At 32.6% G+C, this 11,481-nt stretch overlaps 1 long non-coding RNA gene across 2 annotated transcripts; it reads left to right on the forward strand.

Moving 5' to 3' along the window:
• Window positions 1-7,834: 7,834 nt before the first annotated feature.
• On the forward strand, window positions 7,835-11,274 carry LOC126746859 (uncharacterized). Of its 2 annotated transcripts, XR_007664008.1 has the most exons (3): window positions 7,835-9,650; window positions 10,677-10,895; window positions 10,962-11,274. It is a non-coding gene; the product is annotated as an uncharacterized LOC126746859 (long non-coding RNA). The 2 variants fall into 2 exon arrangements; XR_007664009.1 differs by having other exon boundaries at window positions 10,677-11,274.
• Window positions 11,275-11,481: the final 207 nt, after the last annotated feature.

The raw sequence follows: 11,481 nt of genomic DNA on the forward strand, positions 1-11,481 counted from the left end.
ATAAAATAACGTCATTAGAATAACTCTGTATTCGATTAGTTTTGTCAACAAATAGGTGACAACTAAGGTGAGGTTAGGTGTGGTGTTGCCAGTTCTGTCGTCAACTACGTTTTGTCACTCTGCAGCTTCAGCCTTGTCCCCAGTGTGGCTGACTTATGAGTGCCTTCTTTAAAGTGGCGAATTCACTCTATATTTTTTTAGTCACGTGAAATGTTGGGTATTATGCGTAAAATAAATTCACAAAAACTGTTTTTACCTTTTCTTGTAACTAAATCTGTTATTTCCGTGCAACAGACATACCTAAGATACCCATAATGTATTATTATTTTGGTAATTTTTAGATTTTGGTCCGAATTAAAAATAATATGATTCTGCAGTTTAGCGGCTTTTGTCAAATTTAGCGTATTTTCACCGGTTTTCTTTTTTAAATAGCTTAATTTTATCTAGAAAAAATTAATAAAGTGGCGAAAGGTGTACTTACAAATGGAGGTAAACTGATTTATTTAAATTTGTTGCTGTTTTTATTGAATAACTTCAATAACAGTCGCTATCTGTGAAATGGGTTGTTGACTCTGGGAGTATATGTGAAGTGTTTTGGTTTGTTCCGTTTCTTTATCACCGCGAGGGTCACATAAGGCGCTGAGCATAGACCATAAATATATCCAACCCAACCCTTTTTTTTTTTTTTATAGAGGTTTGGGAAATGCCTATCTATGCACACCCATGACCATTGGTGTTCTGGCGACCATGGGCAGTGTCGGACTCCGTTGCAGCGACCGACTAAAACCCTTTCCTCTTCTGGTCTCCAGCTCTTTGTCTCGGAACTATTTCGCTTGAAATCTGACATCGAGACAATGGCTTCAGCTTTTCCTCGTCTTAGACCCTTTCAACATATATCTCTCTTCTCTTGTACTACTATTTTCTCTTGTACTTCCTTTTGTTCTTTTCTATTTTTTTTTACCTGACTATCTATCCTGCTCTGTTCTCTCCTCTAGTTCCTTTATTTTTACCATTGAGGACATCATTTTGTGTATCGCATTCCAGCACTCTGTATTTCTAAGCATGATTTCCACTAGGTTTTCTTCGTTTAGTCTGTATCCCGTTACTATTTCGGTCTGTTGTCTAATTTCCACAAATCTCTCGCATTCAAACAGCATATGTTTAGGTGTGTCCTGCTCTGTATCCCCGTACATACATTTAGGTGAGTCTCTTTTTTTAAATCTGTGCAGGTACGTAGCAAAACAACCGTGTCCTGTAAGGAATTGCGTTATTGGGTACCTACGGTATTTCCCTGTGTTTTCTATTTATCCATGGTCCTATATCTTTAAGTATTGTTTTAGTCCATTTAGCTTCATCACTTTCGGTACTCCATCTCCTTTGCCACCTGTTGATGGTGTTCCTTCTTTCTTCGTCTTTTATATATTTTATATTTTCTTCAGTTCTTCCTTCTTCTATGTGTTGTTTTTTTCATTCTTGTATTCTGTGCCATTCATCTATTAATAAGTCTATTGGAATAAGTCCGCTTATAGCTGCTGCAGCAATTACTGATATGGTGTGATATCCGCTGCAGCATCGAATAGCCATTTTCCTTTGGCATGCGGTTAACTTTTCTTGGTTTCTCTTGGTTTTCAGTGCATTTTTCCAAATTGGGGTTGGATACAGTATAATGGACTGGAACGCCATTGCCAGGACTTTTCTTTTAGAATTGTATGGACCGCCAATATTTGGTAGTAGTGCTTGTAGAGCTTTAGCCACTTTATCAGATTTTTGAATGACGTAATCTATGTGAGGCGAGAAATTTAGATTATAATCCAGCACTACGCCCAAATGCTTCGTGTTTTTTTTCTGGTTTGCTCTCATGTTGTCCAAATTGGTATTTTATAGTTCTTCTATTTTTACGAAGATCCGACCTTGTATATCATTAAAGTCACCGCATAACGCGAGATCCAACGATGTTGCCAGATCAAATATTGCCATTTTGTAAAACAAAATTAGGTTTTGTTAATCTTTTATGTTTACCTATAAACTATTTCTGTATTAATACAAATGGAAATATAGAAGAACGTAGAATAACAACGAAAAACTAAGAGGTAATCAAAGAGGTCTATACTGTGACGATAATGTAGCTGACGATAATTAAGTAATTTAAACAGAAAATAGGACTATATTTTAAAAATCTTCCGCTAATATTTTATATTTCATTACGGCTATATGTATTAGATAGGTGTGCCACAATATTAAGGGAAGAGGTCGGATCCCATAAAAGTCTATGTGTTCGGATTGATGATTTTTTTTTCTTAATGAAGGCAAACTAAACAAACTACTAATTTCTTTTTTTTAAATTAGTTAAATATATTAATCTCGTAAATCTGTGATATTTTGGTTATTGGTTCATTTCTTTCATAGAATATTAGGTATAATTCTTTATGGTAATTAAGGATTACCGTGAAAATAAGGAATATTATTGGCTTAAATATGAAGTAAATTTATATGGCGATTCATTTATTGACGTAGCTTGATTTTTCATTGTATTTATTACTCGTAAATTGACTTCTTTAGAATTTTCTTTTGGTAATAAGTTATTTGCAAGATTTTAGATTAATTTTTTTTTAAATTATATTCTAAAAATAATATTTTTCCCACAAAAAAATTGATCAATCAGAATAAAAGATATCGAATCATGAGTACTCTTGTTTTAGAAATGTTATATATTGGAATTTACGTACTGGAAGTTTAAATATTTTAATTATTGCTGAAATTAGTTATTAAATGTTTTGATAATTACGTGTGTAAAATATAAAAATATCTATTAATTTTAAAGTAATAGAAAAAAAGGAATTGTCACAATCGTTTGAAATGTTTGCATTTTAAGTAATGGCCGGGATTCAGGGCGATCAATGTTCTACTCTAACAATACTTTTTTACACGTTTTCGAATTATCGAATTAAAATTGGTCTTTTATTATCCCACCGTCTTCGAGACAATATGTACTTTTCTAATTAATTCATAACATTATAATAGGCGTTAATAACTAATAGGCGTTATTCAGCATTTAAGTCAATTGAAGAAGTATTTTGTCACGATTTTGATGACGTCACAGAATGCGATTTGAGATTATCGACTTAGGTGTATTTTCAGTCCGGTCGAGTGGAGATTATTAAATGGCATAAGATTTTGGGGTTTGTGTAGTCAGCACTCTCTTCTTGGCTTTTCAAAAGTGTGTTAGTTTTAAGGAAAATATTTTGTATATTGCTGCTAATTTAGTATTGCAAATGCCCCATTCTACGTTGATTAACAAATCAATAATGTATAAAATTAAAATCTGTAATCGTTTGCTGGAACACATTGAACAGCGCTTTTCTCTTTTCTTTAAGCTATTTCGGAAGAAGGTCTGCAATTTTCTCCTTGGGAGTGTTTACAATAATCTGAATGAGTTTTATTGTGATAACATTTAAATATGATTGATTCCCTTCAAATGTTTGTATTTTTATTATTTTAATTAATTTTAACACTTTTAAGAGTTTTTTAAATCAATTTTTTATTTTAAAACTTCAGTCTACTTATTTTCAATGGATTTATACTATGTGTGCTTTGAAAGAATACCTTCTGCTGGCCGAGCAAAATAGAGGTTGTTATTTTTAATTAAATTACAAAATACAAGAAAGATATTCATATTAATTACATTGCTACTGACTTACAGGTTCTCTATTCAAATATTTAGACATCAAGATTATTCAAACTTCGTTGTGTGTTCTAGTTTCCTCATCACAGGATAGTTATTGTTTCGATTCTCTAAGTCTGAGTTTAGTATATTGTAAATATTTTAAATTAACAATCCAGTTAAAACTTTTAAATAATTAAACACTTATTTAAAGATTATATATACAAATATTTACAGAGATACAGGTAATTAAAATGATTGGTTATATAGTGCATTTACGATGAAAAGAACATATTAATTTTATATTAAGATATTTTTTTCTTCTTTTTTTATTTGGATACATCGATTAGTATTGTCACTTGGGCATTTTTTAAATAAAAATTAAAAAAAAATTAAATTTTATACAAGGTGCCAAGTAGAAACTAAGGCGTCACCCTTCAATTTTCTAAATGGAATATCATGATATTTTCTATGATATATTTTGAATACTTTTTGTATAGCATACCATATATCTAAAGAAACATAAGACATTAAAAAATAAAAATTAATTCTAGATTTATTGCGACTACTGCTCGTTTTAAATCTTTCATAGACTAAATACTAATGATTATTTAGAATTATTTAGAAATATTTAGCTGTTTTGTTTGTTATGTATAGGATAGTTTACATAATTATGCTTTCCTTAATATAAGGAGCATGTGAGGCGGTTTTTTTTTATAATCGATGAACCGTCCTTTTTGTCATGCTGCCTTCTTTTTTCATAAAGTCTATTCTTTTTTTTTTCTTTTGACGAATTAACGATTTGTATTGTAATATTTAATTTGTTGTCCATTAGATTCAATACGTCCTTTGCAATAAAAATTTTAGTTACAGGGGTCGCAAGTTAACACGTTAACCCAACTCACGGTAACAGGAAAAATTACAGATATTGGGCAACCGAAAGTCCACATTTGACCCAACAATATCACATCATAAATTTAATATGTGGGCAAGTATTGTGAAATATCGAATCTTTGGACCGTTTTTTTTCGAAGATACAATACAACGGAAAGCGCTATTTAGACTTTCTATAGTTTATTACATACCTAGTAACGAGCGAGATATGGTTTCAACAAGGCCCCTCACGTTGCCATTGCTGTTCGACAATTTCTGGATGCAACTTTTTCTAACAAATGGTGGCCACCCGATGTAACCTTATTATATTTTTTTAATAGGGATATTTGAAATCCCAACTTGATGTGAATAAACCAACAAATAATATTGATGATTTAAAGCCAAGAATTTAACAAGAAATTAGACTTGTCGATCGAAAATGTATTGAATTGACAAAAAATTGAACATTAATTGAAATAAATATTGTATAAAGTTTTATTTTTTAATAAGGTATGTTTCACTAGTCTATATCAAATTTCATAAACCGCTGACTTTAATGGTGTGCTATGCAAAAAGTATTCAGGGTATATCGTAGAATTGTAAAATATCATATACAGGGTAATCCATTTAAAAAAATTAATGTTGACGCCATAGTTTCTACTTGAGGTACCCTGTATAGAAAATTTTTATTAAAAACGCGCCAGTTTATTTTAAGAATATGCAATATAATTTATTAATTTCTGTTGCAATAAAGTATTATAATTATTATTTAAACATAATTATTTCGTAAATAGTTGAAGATAGGCAAAGGATATTATTTATAAAACATGTACAAAATTATTCGGTGAATTTGAAAATGCAAAAATATACAAGATGTTTCATTTAAGAAAAAAAAAATATCTTAAACTTGTTCAAAATATGTTTGATTCCAAAATATAATTCACGTTACCTAAAAGAATTATAGGAATTATTACCTAAAAGAATTATAGGATTTTTATATTTTTATTTATCAGCTTACAAACTTAATAATAAGTTGAATCAGATGGATATTCATGTTTATGTTTTGTATTTTTTAAAAGACTTAATATCTTTGTTTTAAAAGGACTTATCTCTTTCTTGCTACGTATACAAATATCGAGAGAATCGAATATCGTCAGAAATGCATCTGGGCAAACAAACAGATTCGAGATCTCGTCTTGTGGAGAAAATATACTCATTTTAAATTTCCACTGTGATGAGTCAGCGTAGTGGTCAATAGGCAACATTTTAGATTGCTTCAAGAAATATTTTAAACTTCAAAAATTGCTAAACTCTGTCAAACACCTCACCTCCAGTTAACCTCACTTTGATATGCCATATGGGAACCTCTATCGTGTGACACATCGTTGTAAGCAGCATGTAAAATGTTTATTCAACAGTGTCCAAAAAAAAAATGTGTGGTAATAAAAGACATTTTATCAACTTAAACTTTATTAGGCCAAATGGTTACTCTCATTGTGTCGCACATTATTTTAAATGGCAAAAACTTTTCCATTTTACTTTGCCAAAAAAAAATTGGATGCAAGTTGAAGCGATTTACTAGTAAAAATGTATGGTAATAAACTGTTCATTAAGTCCAAATAGCCCATTTTTTTGAAAATACAATATATCCTTTAAATATATTATTGATGTATCAAAGTGAGGTTAGCTGGAGGTGAGGAGGTAATTGACAGAACTTTGTCAAATATAAAATTAAACGTCAACCTTCTATATCAAGATTGACGTGTGTTATTTTTTAAAGAAGTGTTGAAAAGAAAACGAGAATATTCTAACATAAAACCGATTTCAAGCGATCTATCGGTTTTAACCGCGGTTAAGCCCTTGGTTCACCTTGAACAGTCCCTTTATAACATAACCAATCGTGTCCGCTTGGACGTGTTTGGTTGATGTAGCTTCGTAATTTGTCAGCTGTCACTGTCATAAGTTTGTTTGTTTTTAAATAATACCCCAGACGCCAGTAATATTACATGTAATTAGTTCTTAAACATAAATTTCAAAAAAGAAAACTTATTAGCCATAATAAATTTTGTGTCATTTTTAAAAAGGAAATAATTTATTGTTTGTTTGTTTGTTTTTATTTTTTCCCGCACTTATTACAATATCTTTGACATTTGACGTTTAGAAAACAGCTCCGGACGTGGGTAATTACTGTTCCAAATTGATGACATATAAAGGGCTAATTGGTGACGTCACGTATCTCGAGCGGTTATAACTATAACCGCTTGGACGTGTTTGGTTAATACCACTTAGGAAGGGTAATTACCGGTAGACCGCTTGGAATCGGTTAAAGTGTTCATTGTTTGGCGTATTTACTTGATTTCTATCACAACCCATCTAATGGTAAATTGACTTTGTTTTATTTAAAATTTTCTAATTTTAAACATCCATAAAAAAAATAAATTTTTAATTTTGGAAAAGAGCGCTATGAATAAACTAAAAATGTTAAGTTTGGATCAGTACCTACATACAATTTGACATTTCAAATTTTGTTATTTTCTTTCTCTGCAGTTATTTGTTGGCGGATTCTAATAAAAGCTGCAGCGTATAAGTTAAAAATGTTTTAACAGTTAATTTCTTTGACGTTATGCAAAGAAGTTCTAGTTCTAGAGAATCAAGGTTTATTTCCTCTATTTATACTTTTATCGCCTGCTTAAAGACATTAGTCATGCTGGTCTGATGGATCTCGTCTTAATCGTAATATACTCTAGAAAGCGCTGGCAACTAAAAATAACAATTTATGTCCCTATATATTGCAAATCGTCAAGTTCAAGACAAAGCTCATTTTCTAATGCTCCATAAAAATCCGCGCCTGCAGTTAAAAAATTATTCATCAACGTTGCCGCGATCGACGGATCTCGTCTTAACTGAAATACAGCACACAGAGGAAGGCGGCTTGAGCGCCACCTAGAGATTTAGGACGGAACACATGTTAGTATATAATATACATAATCGTGCCAAACGAGATCCGGACAATTTTTTGAAAAAAGTCGTTTTAGACCTTTAGCATTCAAATGCGACCTATATACACGTGTTACAAGGCGAGATCCGAAAACGGATCTCATCTTGAAAATCGGATCTCGGGTTGTTGATCGTATAACAAAAATGCATAGGCTTCTTTAGTTTTACCGTCGATTAGTACCATTCTGTTTTCCAGGTAGGATTGTATTATACCTACTAGGTAATCTGGGATATTTCGTCGTTTTAGTTTTTTAACAATCAGGGACCAATTTGCTGTATTGAAAGCGTTTTTGACGTCTACATATATCATGCATGCTAATTACTCTGTCTAAACTTGAATGTGTCGACATTTCTTTCTATGGCATCAATAGTCGACCGCCCTTTTATGAATCCGTATTGGTTTGGATTAAAACCATTTAACTTTTTAATTTCTTTTTTTAACCTTTCGTTGATTATTGTTCAAAGGTATTTCCAAGTATATCTAACAAACAAATAGGTCTAAATTTTTTAGCTTCATCTGCCTGTTTAGCCTACCTGTTTGGATACTTTCCATTCGTCTGGGAAGAATTTCTGGTTTATACATTCAGTATATAGTTGCGCAAAGAAGGGGATATTACTTAAGAGAAGCCATTTTGCGTGCTCTGGATTCATGTTATCGGGCCCTGAGGCTTTGTTCGCTTTGATGCGAGTAATAGCATATTTCATCTCTTCTTCCGATACGGGGGACGCGTCCTTTCTGTTAGACTTTTCCACAGTCGGTAAACAGTCTGAGTTATCTGTGATAAATAATTCCTTAAAGAATAAGATTTTTTCCCTTGAGTTTAACCTTACTCGTGGCCCGGAGATTCTCATTTGGCTCTTCACAATCTGGTAAGCCTGTCCGAATATTATGTCGTCTTTTAGTGACGTGAGAAGTTCTTTCCATTTTGTTTTTTTAGCTTTTTGTATTTGTTTGTTGAGAACGTTTCTTGCTTCTTTATATGACTTCTGCAAAGCTTCTCTATTATTGTTGTTCCGTGTTTCTCTAAGAAGTTTTCGCCTTTTTGTTTTCACGTCGGTAATGTGGGTTGCTATAGAGTCATCCCAGCAATATGGAAGTTTGTAGTTGACATCTACGCGAATTTTACTGCATGACCAGTTAAACGCTTCCTAAATCAGAAGTAGTTTTGTTTCAATATCCTTTCCTTCTGATTTTTTTAGAAACTCCGCAGTGTTTTTTTTTTTAAACTCTGCTTGCTTTACCTGCCTTATGTATCTTGGTTTATCGAAGTTTGTCTGTTGGAGACTTACTTTTACTAATATAAATTGATGGTCGCTAAGAGATTCTTCTTCGTGCAGTACTTGCCAACTACTTTTTCCCCACTTTAAAATTTCTTCACAACAAACTAGTAATTTCAGCATTTGAAAATTGTTTATCAGAAGTAAAGGAGGTTTCATGAGGTCCGGGTTGTGACAATGGAACACTATTTTGCTGTCTGACGCGCTCATACGACATAATAGTGCGAACAGTAGCCTGGACTATGTCATCCATCGCAATTTCATGCACGTTTTCACCGCCAATCTCACTAAAGCATCTATTACACAGGGCGAGATTACTAGCCAATTTTAGCCGCGCCGGCGACTAAAATTTAAAGCGAGTGAGAGAGTTAGAACAAGCTCAACGAGCGCAAACTACACCGCGCTAGTTTTACTGCGCTTTACTCGCAGGGTATTGCATTTTTGGTAGTTGTTTGTTTTGTATTTTTCGTTCGAAAACTCAAAATGTATGTTAAATGGAATAGTAATCAAATTATAGAGTTTTTAAATATTTATGAACAATTTCCAGTATTATGGAATATTAAACCCAAAGATTATCTAAATATTAAACTAAAAGACGTATTATTTAAGAACATGTATGAAGAATTAGATGATAAAAGGCTTCTAAAAGGAATGGATGAAAAACAAAATTAAAAATTTGAAAGATGTGTTTCGTCAAGAACTGGCCAAAATAGAACGAAGCAAATAAAGCAATAAAAGTGGCTGTGGAACAGAAGACATTTACACCCCAAAGTTAACATGGTTTGAGGCTGCCCATTTTTTTGCAGAAGTTTTGTCAACAAGGCATAGTAATTCAAACTTGGTGAGTAGATTTTAGAGCTAGATATTTTTAATTTTTACATAAGTTAATTGTTCATAAAAAATAAAGTCTAATTTTCTCATTTGTTTTGGGCAAAATTACGTTGGAAAATAATAAATTGTATTTACTTAAAAATAGAAAAAAATATTATTTAAGTTAATTCCAATCCCACTTTTTTCCATTGCCACGGTAAAGGATTTTCTTCCATAAAATACTTGGCGCACGTGCGTCTTACTTCCTCTGCAGAATTTTTGTAATTATTACTTCCCAAATGACCAACCGATGAAAGATTATCCACGTGATTTCTCCATTATCCAAAAGTAATATTTCCCATGTCCAAATCCTCTCCATCCACAGCATTTTCAGGAACATGAGTATCGGGGCTGCTTTTTGTCAGCCAGTTGTGGAGACTACATGCTGCCAAAATAACATCGCCAATTGTTGCTTCTTTTAATTGAATTGGTCTTGAAAATATTCTGAAGCGCCACATGAATACCAAATGCATTTTCTGATACTCGTCTTGCTCGAGAGAGTCGGTAGTTGAATATCCTTTCAGTATTATAAAGCTGTGACTTACTGTACGGCTTCATTAAGTTGGTTCTTAATGGAAAGGCATCGTCCCCCACAATGACCAAATTTTCAGGCATATTAAGAGTGTTATTTTCCATAGCGATATCTCTAAATATTGCACTCGCTCATTAGCTCGGCCGTTTGCTCCAATATCAATGTAAGTAAAGCAATTATCTGCGTCCACCATTGCAAATAACACTATACTATAGGTTTTTTTGTAATTAAAGTACACTAACCCAGACCTGGGAGGTTTTTTAATCAGAACGTGCTTGCCATCAATCGCTCCACAACATCTCGGAAAATTCCAACGAAGAAGAAAATTGCTTTGTATTTTTTTCCATTCATTGCTTGTTGTAGGCATCTGGAAAAAAAAATTATATATTTTAGAAAATTTGTTTACTTCTTAACTCAAGCAAAAGGTAAACACATTTTTTACAGATATGTTCTAATTTTTTCCAGACTCTACCCAGCACACAGAGTATATCTGAGGAAGTCTCAAACTCTCAAATTGAACAGCCTGATGATGAAGAACCCGATACATCGCCCAAGAAACAAAATGTAAAACTCTCACAGGCGAAGGGACCTCCTAAACCTAAAAAAAGGGTGAAAAAACAAGCAGATCCAGAAATTACTGATGCAGTCGGTCAGTTAAATAGAATTGCTGAAAATGTATCACAGGTAAAACTGTACGACGAATTAGGGAAGTATGTAGCTGCAGAGCTACGTCAGGCTATTTTATTGCAGCAAGAAATCCAGAATTCTATTACACGTGTAAAGCTAATCTGTTTATAAAACAATAACCAAATAAATACTTACTACGGAGAACCCCTTCAACTGCAAACTTCTCCATTGTTATCCTCCCCAAGTGATCCCAGCCCTGCCTCAACCACATATGAAACATACCCAAATCCAAAATAACGAAGATAACGGATATGGTCACGATGTTCTTCATCAAGCACTTATAAATACATTTTCGGCACAATTTTAATTCTTAATGAATAAATAATATTTCTTATAAATAAGTAACTTGTTTCATAAATAACGTGTGAAAAATAAATTGATTATTAAGTTATGCCTACCTTTATATATGGCTTTAGAACCTAATAAATTGCTGCAAGTACTTCGGGTACAAACAGTGACATTGTACATTCAGGTACTCGGAACTAAACGGATTTAAACGAATCACTATTTGCCAAAAAGCGCAGGTTTATTTCTAGTTTTGCAGCAGTTGGTTCCGACATCCTCATTTTTGTATTTTTTTTGC

This window comes from Anthonomus grandis, chromosome 18, assembly GCF_022605725.1.
Source record: "Anthonomus grandis grandis chromosome 18, icAntGran1.3, whole genome shotgun sequence".
NCBI classification, from domain to species: domain Eukaryota; kingdom Metazoa; phylum Arthropoda; class Insecta; order Coleoptera; family Curculionidae; genus Anthonomus; species Anthonomus grandis.